The sequence below is a fragment of the Anastrepha obliqua genome, unplaced genomic scaffold (assembly GCF_027943255.1).
Source record: "Anastrepha obliqua isolate idAnaObli1 unplaced genomic scaffold, idAnaObli1_1.0 ptg000012l, whole genome shotgun sequence".
Classification (NCBI taxonomy): domain Eukaryota; kingdom Metazoa; phylum Arthropoda; class Insecta; order Diptera; family Tephritidae; genus Anastrepha; species Anastrepha obliqua.
In genome coordinates, this window is record NW_026562179.1 from 3,540,482 (window position 1) to 3,562,598 (window position 22,117).

Genomic DNA, 22,117 nt, shown 5'->3' on the forward strand with positions numbered 1-22,117 from the left:
ACAATTTGTTCAGAGCAGCCACAAAATTGCAACTTCACAATTTGTTCTTGTTTTTGTTGTAGCAGCATAAGCATTCTCCATACATATACGGAGAATACTGCTGAAGTGACAGTCCATGGCCGGATATAAATCCGGTAACGTAGAACGTTAAAAATTCTTATTTTACCAAAATGCTTATGAAACCACGATAAAATAACATTTGGTTAGAATTTAAATATGCATACCTGTTTTACACTCGATTTATTCACAATCCACTTTTCACTGTAATATATTAAATAATACTCGTATCACAAAAAACACAACCCCTTCCACGAGGAAAATTTTTAAAATTATGAATGACTAGATGCGCTTTTTGTTTAAAAGCGTGGCTAGAAACTCCTTTCAATACTTCTTAGTATTGCCAATTCTTGGGAACAACTAATAGTCGGAATGGCGTGCTGCCAGAAATAGAGCACAAAAAATAACTGACGAAAACAGTTCGTTTTTACGTTAAAGGAAAAATTTCGCGATTTAAATGTAATACATATATACAATTAATTGTTTCAAAATATTATATAATATGTTTTTTGGGTTATAATACAATATAATTTTTATGAGACCACTGTCAAATTCAATCACACTTTCCTGAATACATTTTGAATACATGTAATTCTATTGAAAACTGAGAGTTGGTTTTTGTATGTAAATATGTATGTTTATTTAATTTTTTGCTTATTTATGTATTTTATACTGAGTGTGCTTATTTTTTTATACTTATATGTATCTACATCAATGAAAATAAGGAAACTGTAAATTCCGGCGGCCGCCGTAGCCGAATGAGTTGGTGCGTGATCACCATTCGGAATTCACTGAGAGGTCGTTGGTTCGAATCTCGGTGAAAGCAAAATTAATAAAAAAAGCATTTTTCTAATAGCGGTCGCCCCTCGGCAGGCAATGGCAAACCTCCGAGTGTATTTCTGCCATGAAAAAGCTCCTCATAAAAATATCTGCCGTTCGTAGTCGGCTTGAAACTGTAGGTCCCTCCATTTGTGGAACAACACCAAGACGCACACCACAAATAGGAGGAGGAGCTCGGCCAAACACCTAACAGAAGTGTACGTGCCAATTATTTATTTTATTTTAAATTCCCAATTTTTGTTTTAAAAATACCCAATCAATATTTCTCCCGTTGTGGCATTACTGACGAATAGTATAAAAAGGAGCATTTCAACAGCGTTTTCACGAGAAAAAGAGTTTCACATTTAGTTATCTCTTTTGCTTATTCGACAATTTTCAATTTGTCAATGCGCATGTATTAGAGACTAATAAAATATTTGTCAATGTGTTGGAATTTTTGGCGAAAGTACTCAGCACTGTCTTGTAGGGGTTTTGCTGGATTCAATTCACATATTTATATTTGCATATGCTATCTTCCTGTGTGCCTGGTAATGAAGCGTTTTCTATAAAGAATTTTTTGATTTGATCAATTGAACGTACGTACTTATAGATCAGTGGTCGCCAACCTTTTCAATGTGTTTAGCTACTTTCAAGATTTTGAAATAAACAGCGAGCTACTTGTACAAGCCAACATAAATTAAATAATACACAGTTATATTCGACATACAAGACATGTATTCATTTTACTAATATACATTCTATATATAATAAACTTATGACTTATAGTGCTTATGCATAACTACATCCATGTTCACACCTATCAATCGTAACAAAATTTTTTGCAGTCATAATGGCAAATTACAAGCGACTTAAAAAACAACAAAACAGTAATAGTACATTATTATATAAATTAAATATGGGCAGATAAAAAGAGCATATTTAATGAGAAGGTTGACATTCTGACTCATCGATATTTTTTTTAATATTTGCAGTATAATTTGATACAGTCATTCGAATACAGTTATCCAAATGTATATCTGTAAGCCGATTGCGGTATTTATTTTTAATAAATTTCATATTGGAAAAAGAAGATTCACACAAATAAGTTGAACTGAATAACGCTTTCACTTTCAACGCAACACGACATAAAACTGAATACTTATCTTTACTTACTAAAGTCCATATACATTTTGTATTTGAACCTAAAGATTTTAAAGTCAAGTCACTTTGAAAAGCAATCAGTTCCATTTCTGTCACAGCAATGTCTTCGCCAAAATTGTTCATAACACAAGTTGCAAACTGTTGTATATCAATGTCCATGAAGGGTGAAACAACAAATTGCGTCACTAAAGCAATTTTGCTGAAATCCTTGAAACGATTTTTGAAGTTTTCCTTCAAGTTAGAAACTATTTCCATATGATATTTACTGTCATAGGGCTCTAATAGATTTTTGGATATCTTTTCGGAAAGAATAGGAAAATGCTTAGTATCGCGGTTTTTTAGGTTTTGTTCCCAAAATTCAAGTTTTGTAATAAATGCATTTATATCAGAAATCATTTCCGCTAATTCTTTATCCCTGCCTTGAAGCTGCAAGTTAAGCTCATTTAATTTCTCTGTAATGTCCACAAGAAAACCAAAATCTCTGAGCCAATTCGAATTTTCCAGTTCAGGAATCGGTTCATCGCGTTCTTTGAAAAATTGGAGTATAGCAGGCAGGACATCATTGAAACGTTTGAGCACTCGTCCTCTGCTTAACCATCGCACTTCAGAGTGAAGAAGTAGCTCTCCATATTGACAGTCAATTTCATCAGCCAAGGTTTTAAATAATCTTCTTTGTAACGCTTGAGTTCTAATCTTGTTCACAATTTTCACCACCAGTTTCATAACGTTGTTCAAGTTTAGAAAATTTCCACATAATGCTTGCTGTTGTATAATACAGTGGTAACTAAGAAATTGTGGAAAACTTTCATCCTTATGACATAGCGCCACGAGCCCCTTATCACAACCCACCATAGCTGGAGCACCGTCAGTTGTCAGGCCTACCATTTTTGATATTGGAATTTTCTCAGAAGAGATGAGATTTTTTAAATGAGAAAACAGCTCTAGCCCAGTAGTATGTCCTTTGAGTGGAATAAATTTCAAAAGATCTTCTTTAATTGTAAAATCACTAAAAGCCATCGTGACAAATATGGCCATCTGTGAGGTGTCAACTACATCTGTTGATTCATCCAGTTGCAGTGAGAAATAAATACAGTTATCTAAGTCACTTCTTAACTGTAAAAAAATATCATTGCTCATTACTTCTACTCGCCTCATCACTGTTTTAGCAGAAAGTTGCATAGATTTTATAGCAGACACTATTTCGTCTTTATTTCTGAAGTTGGCGAATAAAGAATCTGCAGCTTCCAAAAATGCTTGTTTTATGATTTCCCCGTCTTCATAAGGTTTTTTCTTTTGTGCAATTATCTGAGAAACACGATAAGATGCTTCAGTTGCAGCCTTATTTTTGTCGATTGTGTTCAAAAATATTGACTGTTGTCCAATTAACTGGATTTTTAAATGTTTCAGTTTTTCTTTTCTGGTGGCAGAATTTAACGGGAATGTCTTCTCGAAATTCGAATGTACAGTTTTATGATGCCTCTCAATATTTCCTGTTTTAGGAACTGACACAGATGTATTACATAACAAACAAACACTTTTGCCTTTAACTTCTGTGAAGAAGTATTGTTCTTCCCATTCCGAATGGAAATTGTATGTCTTCGCCTTCTTACTACTGCTTACCATAATGTTTCGAACTCTAACTCAACCGCTGCACGCAGAACGTTGATAATGCCGTTCAGTATTAAACTGAGCGCAATGTCGACGTGCATTGCGTATATATAAAGCCAAAAAATTCTCGAACACGCTAATCGGTTCCAGCCGATCCTAGAACGGAGACGCGACTTCGCGTCGTGTTTGTCGGCGCGAAATCGCTTACCGCAGTGTTGCCGCTGTTTATCTATGTATTTATTATGAAAATTTCTGAAATTTGCTAATACTGGTATGATTTTCAGACTTTTGGATTTTTTGCAACGTGAGCAGCGCGAGCTACCAGAATTGCCTTTGCGAGCTACCGGTAGCTCGCGATCGACGGGTTGGCGACCACTGTTATAGATAGTTAGGGCATCAAGTGTGCATATTCGCACATGCAAATACGTCGATGCATATTAGACCGGAGTGAAATACGTAAATTTTTTCAAATCATATCGTAATAGCAGGGAAAAGTTGCTACATATCTATACAAATTCAGGAAAAAAAAGAAATTTCAAATCGGTTAATATCTTCCGTTCGCACATTGCATTTAAAATTTACAAATTTTATAACAAATTGAACAAATATTCGAAAAATTGTAACAGGTGGAAATGATGTTAGATAAAGTTCATTTTTTGTAGACTATTACAACATCAGGTACAGTTTGAAAAGAAAAACGTCTACCGCTCTATCAAAGCCCCTACAGCCCCTGAAAAGAAGTGGGAAATGTCATTTTTTGTATAAATTTACGTAATTGCGGGGGGTTAGTTTCTCTATTTTAATTTTTGTATAAGTCTTCTTGAGTATATAAGTAGAATAAATTATTCCCCTCTTAGCGCGCCCACTAACCACACTGTCTTAAAGAAGTTTTGTACAGCTCTTGGCCCGCACTTTTTGGACGACTCAGAACTCACCACGTGAAGGTGACTGTACTACGAGTTCCACCCACTCCCTTCCCAACCAACCAACCAAAGATGAAAAATTATTTATTCGAGAGTGGCAAAGTCTGCTTTAGTGTCCAATTGAGGCATAAGTGTACGAGAAGAGAGTGTTGCTCTTATAAACCCATCACATCTCTCGTTCCCATACACTTTTGAGGACGCTAAAGTTACTAATTTTACGCAACGCTCCACAGCTTGCGTATGGCATAGAATATTTGTTAAATCTATGGTTAGTTTTGGTTTTTCTTTATCAGAAATTAAATGCAAGATATCTTCAGAAGAAAGGCTGTCTAAAATTGGGGGGCAGGTAAGTTTCATTTCAGACCAATTAATTAATTAAAAATATTCATTTGCTTTAAAGTTTAGTTTAAGAACCAAAAAGTTTCTAATATTTTTGTCTTTTGAAGGGATTTCTTTTATTTTCAGAACTCGCCTCAATCCAAGATCGCGCACATGCTCTCTGTCATCTACCACCATCGAGAGAAGAATGTTTTCTGGATGGTCATAAAAGGAATTTGTTTGAATGACCTTATGAACTACTGCCTGGACTTGTGAAGATAAGATTCTACATATTTTAATACATCCTAAAATATGTTTAGGTGTGTCAACTATTCAAGAATTTGTTTTGATTTCGAACCATAGAGGTACATATACAGTCAAAATGTATTTTGCAATTTGAATGAGATTTTTAGATGGCTCTTGCAAAGAAATGTATAATCCTAGGAACCTGTTTGCAATTGTCAACCAACGAGAGTGTGATATTGGTCCCGTATCTCGATTTGCTAGATCTGGGGAGCAAAAACCAGCATCAATAGCAATGGCAATGTCATGTAAGTATTTCTGATCTTTACTTAAGCTTATTGTGTCAAGCGTTCGTGGAAGAGAGCATTCAATCCTCTGAAAAGCAACGATGGACAAAAATTCACATTTAGCCAGCTGTTTGCCATGAAGCCCACTGAAAGACTGAGGACCTGTTGTTTTACCATCAAGTATTTCAACTAGATGCCTCAGAGGTAATTCATTAAAATGGAGGAGACAGATAGCCCATTGTACTGGTCTTTTTAAACGCGTTTCAATGAATTTTATTGCACCATTCTTCCACCCAGTATTTGTTGACGTACCATCACATCCAATCACTACAACATTAGATTGATTTATACCATTTTCTTCAAAATAATTTGGAATGCTGTATGCTGTGTCCTTTCCACTTTTTGAAGTAAGTACTAAATGACGAAAGTACTCTGAGCCTGGTTCTGTTATTACTGAAATGTGCTCTTCTTTTTTTATAGATTGATAACGTTTGTTTCCTTTTTCAACTAAAACTAAAGTGTCATCCATCCTGCCATCAAAATACACACACGTCGGATCTTTTAATTGCTCTATTGCATTCCCCGATTCGATAAGTTTTAGTCTACATTTTTCTTTTTCTCTTCTAATTTTGCTTCGATCAACAACAAAAGAAGTATTTTTGTCCGTTATAAGACCAACGTCTTTAAATGCACTAGACACAATAGATGCTGCTGCTCTATCAGATACTCCAAAACGATCACTTGTTCAAGCCGTTGCTGGAAGTGATAAGAGCATCTGTGCATTTTTTGAACTTGCTGACTGAGAGGAAATAGAGCGTGAGGTCTGAGAATCGGGATCATTCTTATCATTGTCAACTTCAGGAGTTATCTCTGTTTCAGAATCGATGCTACTACAAGAAGGTCCAGGTAAGTTGGTCTGACTTAAGTGACGAGCTTTTCTCTGCCACTTTAATGTAAGCTTCTGATTTTTTATTGGTATCTCCTGTCCCAATCTTACCTTGTCCGAGATATCTTTGAGCATATAAAAAATTGATTTCTAATGGAGGTATCTTTCTATCTTTAGGGCATGTGCAGTTGATAGTTACCGGCCTTGGACAAATACACTTGTCAAAGCTTCTTTGACAAAAGCAATTGAGTGTCATCTCGCACTTGCAGGACGAAATGTCAAATAATGTACTTGATGATTGTTCAATAAAATCATTGTACTTCTTTTGTTTCTCAGGTGTGTCTTTGTCCCTTGAATAAGATTTACGAAGAGTGTAGTATCGATCATGTAGATGTTTGATCTTTTGTACAACTTTTGTGTGGGAAACTATTGGAATCGAAGCCATAGAATAAAGGGACTCAGTCTTATGAGCTACAGTATCTGCTACAACTGTGAAGCTTAACTTCTGACCAGAACTGGCAGCAGAAGATTCTACTGTCATTTTGTACCTCACTTCTTGCCAACATTGTATAATGTCGGTATTAGTGGCAAGGACCGATGACAGCAGTGGTTTAGGTGGACCAAAAAATGTGCAGTGTATGTCCTTAGGAGTAAGAGACATGATTAAAATGTTTGAAGCGATTTAATGTTAAGTAATTGTGTAAACTATGTAATTCAAAAGAACATCGAATAGACATTTTTTTGACCAAACAGCGCTGTTCGACAAGAGTGAAAGCAGAACTGGTAATGACCAGAGAGTACTAGCTCTTCTGTGCACTTCGTTTATCGGTATGGCAGAATCAAAAGCAAAATGAAAAGAAAGACGATGGAATACAAGTAACCAAGTGGAAGACGATTTAAAGCACAGACGTGTTATAGTAGCCGTAAGCCGCTTTCACGCAAGCCTCATTTGGCATAGGCTTCCTTAGTAGATTTGGTGTAAAATTGGTGAAAGTTGTGTCGCTTAGAACCACAGAAATGGATATATTAGAAAAATAAAAATCTACTACTCAATGCTGAAAGTGCTATGTATAAAAAGTGAGCTCGATCTTTAATCATTTACAACTTCTACAAGTTTTCGTAAATCAGCAAGATTTGGGATAAAATTTGTAAATTTTAAATGCAATGCGCGAACGGAAGATATTAACCGATTTGAAATTTCTTTTTTTTCCTGAATTTGTATTGATATGTAGCAACTTTTCCCTGCTATTACGATATGATTTGAAAAAATTTACGTATTTCACTCCGGTCTAATGCATATGCAGAAGAAATTGTTTTAGCATTTGCAGGAATTCGATCATTCGAATATTTACTCCCTAATTATTGCATGAAATATTATATGATAAGGCGATGCTCGTGAGGTAGGTCATGTTGCTTCAGTGCATACATATGCGTGCAACACTATATTTATTAAAGATGCAATAGAAATTAGTTGTCCCATATACATATGTATGCAAATACGTTTCTTTCAAGTTTTCTTTTATTTATTTTAAATTTCAAAGTTTTATACTATCTATAAAATGCATTCATATATTATTCCCTATAATAAATGTAAATTGAAAAAAAATTTGTTTGACAAAGGAGCAAATGAATGCATATTCAAATGTTCATAAATATGATAAGGCGATGCGTCGTGAGATAGGTCATTGTTGCTGCAGTGCGTGTGCACATACATTTGTAACACTATAAGAATTGAAGATGCAATTGAACTTTTGCACAAATATAACTAACATAATATATGTGATATATATTCATCAATATACCAATATGATCTTTGAATTCTTGTCTAAAATTAGTTTCGACTCGAAAAATTAGTAAAAATTTTCATCAAATTTATTAAAACGCACACAACAAAATGTGAGGTCGTTTTATAATGTATTTTGTTTAAATTCTTCTTTTTAAATTAAATCAACAAACATTAAAGTTACTTTGATTTAAATGTTGGCGCACAATTTCAAATCTTTATTTGCATTGTATTTGTTTGAAATTATAAATTGAATAAATTTTCGTTCATCAAGGGAACATAGAAATGCGCAAGCAAATGCCTTGTAAAATGTCGTCGGCATTCGTCAATTTGATTTCATAAAGAAACCAAAAACTGAGCAGAGCCAATGTACTTGTACATAATTCACTGTAATCAGCTCTGTTAAGAAATTCCCCCCTGTCGAGTTGAGCAAGGTGAAAAAGTCTTCGCGGTCAGACTTCATTTTTGACAATTCACACTATTCGTAGCTCGTGAGACTTCTCTATACATTAACGTTCTCTGCAAAAATCTCTCTGGAAACTGCAGTATTATCTAGTTTTGGATACACAAAAACAATAAAATGCCCATTTAGAGAAAAGAAAATTTTCAAATTTTTTTTTGAATTACTTAAAAAACTTTGTATGCGTGACAAATGGTTATTTACAATAGACTATGAAGAAAACAGAGTTTTAAAAATCCATCCTTGCATTTAAAATTTATGTTAAGAGAATACATTTAAAAGAGGGCCGAAAAACACTTTTTTGCTGTATTTGAGGTATGTTACAAAATAAAATACTCCTGTTTCAAAGAGGTATTTATGGTTTCTTTTTCATTATCTGTTTTCTTGTTTTTTTTTTTTTAATATAAGCACTATATGGGTTCAATTCATATTCAGTAAACTCAAAGGCTTTTTAAAATTTATAAAAGGGTTTTAAATGTTTTAAAGGCTTGAGTGAAGTAGATCCAATATTCTTGCATAACTTCAAAAGGAGCAACAAATTATAATCGCACTTTCAAAACATCAAATTTTATAAGAGTCAACAAGTGGTATCAAGAGTGGTATTAATTTAATTTAAGCAATTTTGGTACCTTTAGATTAAAAAGAGAAACAAAATTTTCAGAAATTTTTTTAACTTACAATTTTGGTTGCTTCAAATTAAAACCAGAAATAAGCAGCACACTCAAGAACGTTGGGTATAAAAAGGCATTAAATTTATTGCGAAGGGCACAGGGTTGGCAACACCCCACAACTCAGCTAGTGCAACGGCACGCACTGTCTGGTGGGCGCAGTCTTGTTTCTATCATTCTTGGTGCCGAGTAATGTCAGCTGTTATGATCAAACTAATGAGAACCCCATGTAAATGAAAAATTCCCTCCTTCCGTATCGTAGTCTCTGATGTTTTAAGATTTATTAGTGGAAAAATGATAGCGAAATAAAACACTTGTTTACCCATCAAGCTATCCAAAAGAAGAAGGACGTGTTTATTATCCTAACACTCTAAGTTGGCTGCTGTTTACATATACATATGAAACACATCTAATGTGTGGTGAAATTAGCAATTAGCAATTAAGTCTCGTTCACTTTTACAACATCCCCTTTGAAAGGGATACTCTTATAATATAATATATAATTACATAGCTCTTCAATATTTTTTTTTATGTTCAATTACATATTGTAATACAAGGCAAGGTATAAAAATAAAATATATAGTGCAAACGGTTGCTATTTATACATGTGTTTGTAAGCAATCAATTAAGTCCAAATTTCTTTGAAAAATATTCTAATTTGATTTTAGGCAAGCCTTTTGTCAAAGCATCTGCGATCATTTCATCGGAAGATACATGAACTAACTTTAATTCCTTATTTTTAATTCTCTGATGCAAATACTTAAGTTTGATGAGTACGTGCTTTGTAGCGTCCGAGTATGAATTGTTGTTGGCCTTATTCTCAGCTCCTTTGTTGTCGCAGTACAGAATGGTTAGTTTCGGAGTTGCTGGAAAAATTTCTCGTTGTAGACCCTTAAGCCAAGTGGCTTCCTTGGAGGCTGCAACCATTGCCACGAATTCGGATTCAGTAGTTGACAAAGTAATACGCTTCTGCAGCTTCGAAGCACATGATACTGCACCACCCTGAAGCAAGAAAACATAGCCAGTTGTGGTTTGAGCTGTGTCTAAATTACCAGCATGATCAGCATCGCAATAGCCTTCGACCTCAGAATGTTCCTTTTGATAAGTTAATCTCTTATCAATGGTTCCTTTTACATATCGCAACACACGTTTCACGGCTGCCCAATGCGCTTTACCTGGGTTGGTTCCAAAACGACTCAACATGTACACAGCGTATGCTATATCCGGCATTGTCAATTGTGCAGCAAATAGCAAACTATCAACTGCTTGCATATATAGCTTCTGTGACATTTCTTTAATATCAGCTGTTTCCGTTGGACATTGACTTTTCGTCAACTTTTGGTTCGGGTCCAGTGGCGTCGAGATTGGATTACAGTCTAACATGTAAGCCGCTTCAAGCAAGTAGTACTTTTGATCTAATGAGATAGTGCTATGGTCGTTATTACGCGTTATTCTAATCCCCAGTATTGAGCTGGCATCACCTAAATCCTTCATTCGAAAATTGTGGCACAAATTATATTTTAGCTTGTCTTCCATGACGCTGTCGTTGCTTAGTATAAGTACGTCGTCGACATAAATGGCGACAATCAAAGTTTTCTTTTCACTTGGAAAGAAGTACACACATTGATCGATTTCACTACGAACCAGACCAAAATGGAGTAGCGATTCATTCAAGCGTTCATTCCAGACTCTACTGGATTGCTTTAGTCCATATAAGGACCGCTTTAATTTACAAACGCGCTTCGTTCCGTCGTCACATCCCTCTGGCTGTTTCATGTAAACATCCTCTTGAAGTTTACCATTGAGGAATGCCGTTACCGCGTCCATTTGTCGTATTCGTAGGTTAAGCTTTGCAGCCATGGCAATGAGTATGCGAATTGAGGTGTATCGCACAACGTGGGCGTATGTTTCCTTGTGGTCGATACCTTCAATTTGCGGGTACCCCTTCGCAAAAATTCGTGCCTTGTACTTACACACGTTACCATCTGCATCGCGCTTTACCTTGAAGACTCACTTTGAGCCAATGACCCGTTTCCCGCTTGGAAGATTGACTAACTCCCATGTTCCGCATGCCTCCAATGCATCAAGCTCAGTTTTCATTGCTTCTTCCCAATGCCTGGGTTCAGCGCTAAACATAGCCTCATTGTACGACAATGGATCACATTTTTGCTTTTCACTTGCCATAAAGCTATACTTAGGTGGCAAGTAATTAGGTTTATTCCTACCTTGTTGCCGAATAGAAAAACGAATACGCTCCAATGTAGAAGTGTCCTCATCAGGAGTATAGCAAGAGTCATGTAAATCATCAGGGTAAACGCCGGAACTGTCCAATGAACTCACTTCAGGTAGACTAGGTGATTGGGTTGTAGCCGCTTCTTCAGTTGACGCTTCCGGTGCGTGTCCGTCACATAAAGTATCAGCATGTTCACGTTCGCTTGTTAACTGATCGCCAATTTCAACGACAATATCCCCTCTGGAATTGGCATCTTCAGAACCTATCCCGACTTTACACTTACTTTGTAACACTGTTGATGGCAAAAGATTTTTCATTTCATTGATATTTGTTTCATAATCTCAATTTTGTCTTCAAAAAAAACTACATCTCGACTGATTACGATCTTCTTAGTCGTTTTATTGTACAGCCGGTATGCTTTGGACTCGTTACTGTAGCCCATCAACACACATCCATTTGATTTTTCATCCAGCTTGAGTCGTTTTTGTTTTGGTACGTGGACCATTGCTCGACAACCAAACACTCTTAAGTAAGACAAATCTGGTTTCACGTTTGTCCACATCTCTTGAGGAGTTTTGTCATTGCCTCTGCATCGAATTCTGTTTAGCAGATATGCTGCTGTGACAGAAGCCTCAGCCCAAAATTGCTTACATAAACGTGCATCTATCAACATGCATCGTATACGTTCAACAATGCTCCTATTAATTCTTTCGGCGACACCACCTTGTTCTGGAGTATACGGAGCTGTTTTTACATGTTTAATACCATGCTCTGTTAAGAACTTTTGGAATTCACGACTTGAGTACTCAGTGCCGTTATCAGTTCGAAACACCTTAATTTTCCTCGAACATTGATTCTCCACGAGCGACTTATATTTTTTAAATTCATCAAAAATATCTGATTTCGCAGCAATCGGCACTACGGTAACATTGCGGCTGAAATCGTCGATGAAAGTAACAAAAAAACGTGCACCAGAGTGGATGTTGCGGGGAGAATCCTGTATGCAGCTACAAATCTGTTGTGGGAAGAACCAAAAATGTTGCAGGAAGAAATTGTTGCGGGAAGGATCAATAACGTTGCAGGAAGAATCAATAATGTTGTAGGTAGAAATTGATAATGTTGCAGGAAGAAAATAATGCGGGAAGAATCTTGTATGCGGCTATAAATCCGTTGCGGGGAGAGTCCTGTATCCTTAATGTTGCGGGGAGAGTCCTTAATCCAACAATTGCCCAAAACAATAGCGAAATTTGCTGCTTCAATTGAAAAGTTACAATTTTTCTCTCAATTTATTTTACAAAATGTTCCCTATATACACATTTCTTTACAAACAAAACCTACTTATATTCACAGAAAATTATAACAAATAACAAAAGTTGAAAAACATTAAAGTATTTTCAACTAATATTAAATTGGACTCAACAGTGGGATCTTTCTTCGAATGGGCCACAAACATCTGAATGTATCAAATCGAGACGTTGTTTGGCTCTTTTACCTGGATATTTGAATGGCAGCCGGGATTGTTTACCTTTCATGCAAACAATGCATTGTTCACCCTTATTTCTGTCACAAATATGACCTAGGCGACGATGCCATAACTCATGGTATTCACTCGCAATCATCGCTTTGTGTCTGCTATCTACGTTGTGTCCAGGTATACAATTCAATCGATATAACCCATTGACAAGTGATGCTGTACCGATCAATTCAGAATTTGCATTATAAATTTCACAACTCGTCTTTTCAAAGACGATTTTATTCCCTTTGATTGCCATTTGACTCACTGATAAAAGGTTAGCACACAATTGGGGAACGCATGTGACATTAGTAATTGTTGCTTTAGATTGACGTTCCTCTTTGCCAACATTGAGAAACATGTCTAGGTTACCAATACATTCCGCTTTAAGACTGGAATTGTTAGCAACAATAACGTTCTTTTCCAAAACTGAGCGTTTATTTGAGAAAAGCGAGCTCTCCATTGACATATGGGACGTGGCACCGCTATCGACGTACCAGTCTTTCGAATTTACATTACACGCGAGAAGCGAAGCAAACAATACATTATCACGTCTAGGTTTGTTGTTTACCGGTTTATTTTTCTTCTCTGGACAGACCTTCGCAAAATGCCCAATTTGCTTATAGAAATGACACGCAATTTTTTTTATTTTTCGCAAACATTGCACTGTCGTTCGAAGTACTTCTCTTTGGATCTAGTCTAGATTCTTGCAACAACGTAGTTTTGATATACTCAATTGTTAGAGTTTTTTGAGTATTTTCGATGGTCATAACGAAAGTATCAAATTCAGCTGGCAAACCAGCAAGCATGATTGAGGCTATCACTTCATCATACAGTGCCAAACCGGCACTTTTTACTCGTGACGATAACGAGAGCATTTCAGTAACATACTGCTCCATGCTGCCGAAGTCAGAGAGCATGGTGTGAGTGAATTGTTTTAGCAATGCGACTCTACAGCTAAGACCTGTTTCACTTAAACTTTTTTCAAGTGCATCGCATGCATCTTTCGCCGTTTCCTTTCCATTGATATATGAAAATACGTGTGAATCGATCAGCAAGATGATCTCGGAAAGACATTTCAAGTCTCGACTTTTTTCTACTGCTGATGACGTCGCCGTAAGTTCCTCGTATGTGCAAGACCACAAGTCCTTGATAACGAGGTACGATTTAACATTTCTTTTCCACGCGTTATAATTTTCGCGACCGCATAGCTTCTCAAAAGAAATTTTATGAGAATTCATTATTAACCCAAAAACGATAAATTCACACGTTTTATCAAGGGTTCTAGTGCAGCTTAGTCTGATGACACGCTCTCTCCAGACGAAAATAAATTTTATGCGAGATGTGCGTAAAACAACAAATATCCAAATATATTCGTGGTACGAGATCGAAATTTCGAAGTTTTGGATAAATTCGCTTTTAGACTCTCAAAAACGTTAGCCCATAACCTGATGTTTTAAGATTTATTAGTGGAAAAATGATAGCGAAATAAAACACTTGTTTACCCATCAAGCTATCCAAAAGAAGAAGGACGTGTTTATTATCCTAACACTCTAAGTTGGCTGCTAATTACATATACATATGAAACACGTTTAATGTGTGGTGAAATTAGCAATTAGCAATTAAGTCTCGTTCACATTTACAACAGTATCGTGGATTTTATTTCACGATTTTTGAAAATTTCCGTAGAACCCTCTCAGCTGATTGCTTTTTGAAAATTCCCGTAGAACCCTGTCAGCTGATTGCTCTCTCACCACACAGTGTCAAGCAGCACATTTCGAAATCATTTAAAAAATAAACTTAGACAAATTATAATTTTTATTAAAATAACTTAAAAACACTGTTGAATAATGTTAATTATAGATAAATGAACTATTTGCATTTGTTGGTTTTTGACTTTGGTTTATTAAACAATGTGTAAGCAAAAATATCAATGGCAACATTGTGTAGATACAACCAAACACATATACACACAAACCGATGTATTGTGTAAATATGTAACTAAAAGAACGCAGTTGTTCTCCACGGGATGAGTTCTGCTCAGTTTTGTGCTCCTTAGGGGCTGCGGTAAGGGACTGCATACGTCGCGACGTCACTGTTTTCAGCATAATAAAGGCGACCAATGATGGCTTTGCTCGTAAACACAAAGAGTAAACGCTCAATATAAACAGTGAGCAAAAATGAATGAATTCTGATAATATTTCTTCCTTAGTGAGCTAGACAACGCTGATTCCTTGATATTCGATAGTGTTTTTTGGTTTTCATTGCTTTTAAATTTTCGAAACTATTTTTTTCAGAAGCATTTCAACAATCCAAATATATTTATATTTCGGACAATAAAATTTTTTATTTGTTCCCGTGAAGAAGCAAGTTCTGTGCCGTAAACATAGATACACTACAGAAAAAAAACAGCAACCTGGTTTCAAAGTATATTTCTAACTAAACGGTTATATTACTTACTTCGTACATTTTTTGCTAATTTGATAATCCCATACGTAAAGATATATAGGTTGGGCCATATAGCGTTTGCTCTTTGAATCACCCATTTGTTTGAGAATGGTAACACAAATGACATGTCAAATGTGTTCATAATTTACTTAAAGGTTTGACATTTACGAAATGGGGTGCTATACGCTTGAACAAAATTTGGAAATATTGAAAACCAATTTTTAAACTGGTGAGTCTTCTTCTTCTTTTCTGATTTTCACATCGGTGGCTACGTCAATAAGCAAAATTGTCGGATTTGGGGCTCAGAAAATCCACACGGTACTGTGGAGAAGCAAATGCATCCACAACGAGTCACTGTTTGGTGCGGTTTTAGGTCTGGCGGCATCATCGGACCATTTTTTTTCGAAAATGAGCGAGGAGCCGCGGTTACAGTAAATGGCGAGCGTTACCGTGACATGCTCAACGAGTTGTTTCCAAAAATTGAAGAGGATGACATGGACGAAATTTGGTTTCAACAGGACGGTGCAACTTGTCACACTGCCAAAGTTACACTCGAACTTTTGGCTACCGTTTTTGAAAACCGAATAATCAGCCGAAATTCCGATATCAATTGGCCGCCTCGGAGCTGCGATTTAAGCCCGTTGGACTATTTTTGGTGGGAAGCCGTTAAGGACAAATGCTATGCGAACCATCCAGAGACGATTGATGCTATAAAACACGAAATCGAAGTTGCCATTCATGAAATTGGAGCCTAAACAATCGAAAATGTGCTTAAAAATTGGGTTGATCGAATGACCTACTGTAAAGCCAGTCATCGCAGTCATTTGAACGATATTATTTTTCATTCATAAATGAAAATGTTCAATCTTCAAAATAAAAAAAGTTTGAAAAAATATTGATTAGTTTTTTTTTATAGCCGATTTAAAAACCAAATTTTACATGGCACACCCTATATTTTAATTAAGTATTTATCTTCTTTAAGAGAACAAAAAGGAATGGATTTAAAATTTTCAATAGTACAAAATTTTGAAGACGTCAACTTTTTTAAGTTAACGGTGGCTTTTGTTTACATTATTAGGGTATGATTCTGCGCTCACTTGACACACCACAGCTAAAACAATCACCATTCGCTACGACTGTGGGCAATCTTATGAATGATCCAGCCTTGTTTTGAGAATTATGCGCTTGCGATTGTGAATGAAATAGTTTTTGTTGTATTAAAGAGCATTTTTGAATGATGCTTCCGTGCCTATGAAGGTATTTTGTTTTTGTAAGTACAATATTTGGAATATTGACTGAAATACTAAATATAGGTCATATATTTTATTGTTAACGCTCAAAAAGATATTAATAGCGTTATCTCACCGAGTAGGTTGCAGCATAGGCGAGCCTTACGTTGTATATGCACAGACCATCCTAGTAAAGAAGAGATTTTTGAACCTGTACGATCACAAAAAAATGGAAAATCTGCCGGGATTGACTATATTCCAGCTGAGTGCTTAAAAGCTGACGCGAATGTCACAGCTCTTTCGAGATATCTGGAGCTCGGAGATAATACCATCTGATTGGAAGGAAGCGATATTGGTAAAATTGCCCAAACGGGGGAACTTGTCGGATTGTAACAACTGGAGGGGTATAGTACTGTTGCCGGCAGTTGGCAAAATATTTAATAAAATCATTTTAGACCGCATTGTTGAGCCAAAAAATAGTAAGCTGCGTAAGCAACAAGCCGGATTCCGGCAAAACCGTTTCTGCATTGATAACATCAACACTATGCGAGTGATAATTGAGCAATGTATTGAATATAATACCACCCTATATATGAGGATGGTTCCATGTGTAGAAGTCCACGCAAGTGGGGAAAGTTACTGATCGCCATTCACTTGGGAGTGGCCAGGACGATTCTTCTACATATGGTTCAAGCAGCTCACAACGTCCGGGATTAGCCCACGTATCCTCTGGTTAGCTCCCGAACACCCGTTCGGGAGTGAGCTAACGTGAGAAGGCGAAGCATCCCAGCATAGCTGGTTGTGCGTTGGGTTTGGGACCCGCCACTTAAAAAGCCCCCCCAATGAAAACAGCAACAAAGCCTCGGATGAGAACTTCCAACACTGATGACGACCCCTGCAAACGAAATAAGGAATACGATTTGAGGGCATGCACCTGGAATGTCCGGTCCCTTAATGGGGAAGGTGCCTCTGCCCGGCTGGTTGATGTCCTCGTGAGAGTAAAGGCTGACATCACTGCCATCCAAGAGATGCGATGGACGGGGCAAGGTAAGAAAACCATAGGACCTTGCGACGTCTACTACAGCTGCCATGTAAAGGAGCGCAAATTCGGTGTCGGATTTGTTGTGGGAGAGAGACTTCGTCGCCAAGTACTGTCGTTCACTCCGGTGGACGAGCGTCTCGCAATAATCCGCATCAAAGCACGTTTTTTTAACATATCGCTAATTTGCGCCCACGCCCCGACGGAAGAGAAGGACGATGCGACCAAAGATTCCTTCTATGAGCGCTTGGAACGCTCCTATGAGCGCTGCCCCCGCCACGACATAAAAATCGTGCTTGGCGACTTCAACGCCAGGGTGGGCAAGGAGGGAATTTTTGGTCCTACAGTCGGAAAATTCAGCCTGCACAACGAAACATCCGGTAACGGACAGAGGCTGATCGACTTCGCCGGGGCCCGAAACATGGTAGTCTGCAGCACCAGATTCCAGCATAAGAAAATACACCAAGCTACCTGGCTGTCTCCTGATCGGAAAACGCGAAACCAGATCGATCATGTTGTGATAGATGGACGACACGCTTCTAGTGTATTAGATGTACGTACGATCCGAGGACCCAACATCGACTCGGATCATTACCTTGTTGCAGCCAAACTGCGCACCCGCCTCTGTGCAGCAAAAAACGTACATCTACCTGCGCAAAGAATGTTCGACATCGAAAAGCTGCAATCACAACAGACAGCCAGAAGATTCGCCACTCGACTCTCACTCCTGCTCTCGGAGAGCACTGCCCAACAAACCGGCATGCGCGAGCAATGGAGCAACATTTCTCGTTCCCTACGTACCGCCGCCGAAGAAGAAATCGGATTCCGGCGAGCCCGAAAAAACAATTGGTACGACGAGGAATGTCATGCTGCCGCAGAAAGAAAAGATGCCGCCTATAGAGCCACGCTGCGATCGGGCGCAACGCGAGCCATGTGGGATCGCTACAGAGAGCTGAGAAAGGAAGAGAGACGTATTATCCGACAGAAGAAACGAGAGGCCGAAATACGTGAGTGCGAAGAGCTTGAGATGCTGGCCAACAGGAACAACGCCCGAAAATTTTACCAGAAAGTTCGGCGGCTTACAGAAGGTTTTAAGACCGGGGCGTTTTCCTGTAAGAACAAAGACGGAGATCTGGTGACTGACGTACAGAGCAATCTTAAATTATGGAGGGAACACTTCTCGAACCTGTTAAACAGTGACAGCTGCGCATGTCATAGAGAATGTGAAGATCCCGATACCCCAATCGATGACGACGGAATTGTCGTTCCGTTACCCGACCATGACGAGGTGAGAATAGCAATAGCACGGCTAAAGAACAACAAAGCCGCGGGCGCCGACGGACTGCCGGCTGAGCTATTCAAACATGGCGGCGAGGAGCTGGTAAGGTGCATGCATCAGCTCCTATGCAAAATATGGTCGGATGAAAGCATGCCTGCCGATTGGAATTTAAGTGTGCTCTGCCCAATCCATAAGAAGGGCGATCCTGCAATTTGTGCCAATTACCGCGGGATTAGTCTTCTAAATATCGCCTATAAGGTTCTAGCGAGCGTATTGTGTGAAAGGCTGAAGCCCACCGTCAACCAACTGATTGGACCTTATCAGTGTGGCTTCAGACCTGGAAAGTCTACCATCGACCAAATATTCACAATACGCCAAATCTTGGAAAAGACCCATGAAAGGAGAATCGACACACACCATCTTTTCGTTGACTTCAAAGCTGCATTCGACAGTACGGAAAGGAGTTACCTGTATGCCGCGATGTCTGAATTTGGTATCCCCGCAAAACTAATACGGCTATGTAAGATGACGTTGCTCAACACCAGTAGCGCCGTCAGAATTGGGAAGGACCTCTCCGAGCCGTTTGATACCAAACGAGGTTTCAGACAGGGTGACTCACTGTCGTGTGACTTCTTTAACCTGATGTTGGAGAGCATCGTACGAGCCGCAGAACTTAATCGCTCAGGCACAATATTTTATAAGAGCGTACAATTGTTGGCGTATGCCGATGATATCGATATCATCGGCCTTAACAACCGCGCTGTTAGTTCTGCCTTCTCCAAACTGGATAAAGAGGCAAAGCGAATGGGTTTGGTGGTGAACGAGGACAAAACGAAGTACCTCCTGTCTTCAAACAAACAGTCGGCGCACTCGCGTATCGGCACCCACGTCACTGTAGACAGTTATAAGTTCGAGGTTGTAAAGGACTTCGTTTATTTAGGAACCAGCATTAACACCGATAACAATGTCAGCCTTGAAATCCAACGTAGAATCTCTCTTGCCAACAAGTGCTACTTTGGACTAAGTAGGCAATTGAGCAGTAAAGTCCTCTCTCGACGAACAAAACTAACACTCTACAAGGCTCTCATCATGCCCGTCCTAACGTATGGCGCAGAAGCTTGGACGATGACAACATCTGATGAAGCGACGCTTGGAGTGTTCGAGAGAAAGATTCTGCGTAAGATTTTTGGACCTTTGCACGTTGGCAATGGCGAATATCGCAGACGATGGAACGATGAGCTGTATGAGCTTTACGGCGACATAGACATAGCGCAGCGAATAAAGATCCAGCGGCTTCGTTGGCTGGGTCATGTCGTCCGAATGGATACAAACGCTCCGGCTTTAAAAGTATTCGATGCGGTACCAGCTGGTGGTAGCAGAGGAAGAGGAAGGCCTCCTCTGCGTTGGAAAGATCAGGTGGAGAAGGACTTGGCTTCACTTGGTGTGTCCAACTGGCGCCGGTTAGCACGAGAAAGAAACGACTGGCGCGCTTTGTTAAACTCGGCCAAAATCGCGTAAGCGGTTATCGCGCCAATTAAGAAGAAGAAGATATATGACATTCGTGGATTATGAAAAGGCATTTGACTCTGTGAAAAGTGAATACATATGGGAAGCCTTAAATAGGTTAGGTATACCGAGGAAAATCACAAATCTTATTAGAAATAGCTACAATGGTGCGAATTGTAGAGTTCTGCCCAATGGAAAGCTCAGTGAAACTTTCAGTGTAACTACTGGAGTGCCACAAGGGTGTGTCTTGTCCCCTTTGTTATTTATCGTTGTAGTGGACTGGATTTTTCAAATATTTGACTCTGTAAACCGTGGAATTACTTGGAGAATGAACATCAGTCTCGAAGATCTGGAATATGCAGATGACGCTTATTTACTCGTGCATTCGCACCAACACATGCAGATGAAATTAAATTGGCTTCAGCAGGAGTCCGCTAAAACAGGACTCAAAATTAATATTAAAAAGACGGAATCTATGCGTATCAAAGCTAACAATGCTGCGCTGTTTACAATTGGTGATGAAACCATTGCAGACGTTGACAGTTTTTGTTACTTGGGAAGTACGAAAAGTGACATTTACAACCGAATAAATAAGGCACGTAACGTGATCGAAAAGAAGCTCAGTATTGAACTGAACAATAAGTTGAGCTGGAATAGACCTGCAGTTGAAAATAATCTCCACTGAAATCTGCACTGGTGTACAGATGGCTCGAAAACCCCAGAAGTCATAGGCGCTGGAATTTACGGCCCGAGAACCAAACGGTCTGCCTATGGGTAGTTTTCAAAGCAGTGACAGTCAGGCAGCCTTCATGGCCCTATCGTCCTGTCAGATTAAATTCTCTCTGGCACTTGAGTGTAATGAGAAACTTAATATACTAGGAAGGCACAATCGCATCCGACTAATTTGGCTCCCAGGACACAGGGGTATAACTGGGAACGAAGTAGCGGACGCATTGACGAGAGAGGCTCCGGCCTCGCCATTAATAGGACCCGAGCACTTCCGAGAAGCTCCCAAGTGAGAAGCTAGGGCTTAGGGAGGTTTGCTGTCACCAAACTATGGGGCTACGCCAGGCGAAATCCTTACAGGGAGGGTACAACCAAAAGAGGTTTAAAAACTCATAACCCTCCCCAAGGATAATATGAGAATGCTTACGGGCATCCTCAATTTCGCACTAAACAACTGATCTATGTTTACATTATAGCGCTCTTCACGGAGTGGGCAAAAACGCTGATTAGCAAAGCTTCAAGTTTTATCAATATGTACACAGAATAAAAAAGTTTTTACTTGATAAAAATCTTGTTTAATTATCAATATTTTGTTAATTTGTCAAGTGCACATAATAGGACTGTATGCCTGTCTAATTATGTCTCACTTTCCTTTAATCAAATAAAAATCCTTTATAGAGAAACGCTTCATTAGACAGGAAGATGGCATATACAAATACAAATATGTGAATTTATGAATATGTTCATATGCGGCTGCGTACACTTGCCACTGCAAAAATATTACGATTCGCTAAAACTTCTTAAGAAATCCAGCGCATAGGTACAGCATTTTGCCAAAAATTATGAATTATGAAGCGTCAATAAAATTGTTTAACAATTTACTTAAACAACTTTTAGGTCTTTACTATGAAGTAGTACATTATTATTCGAT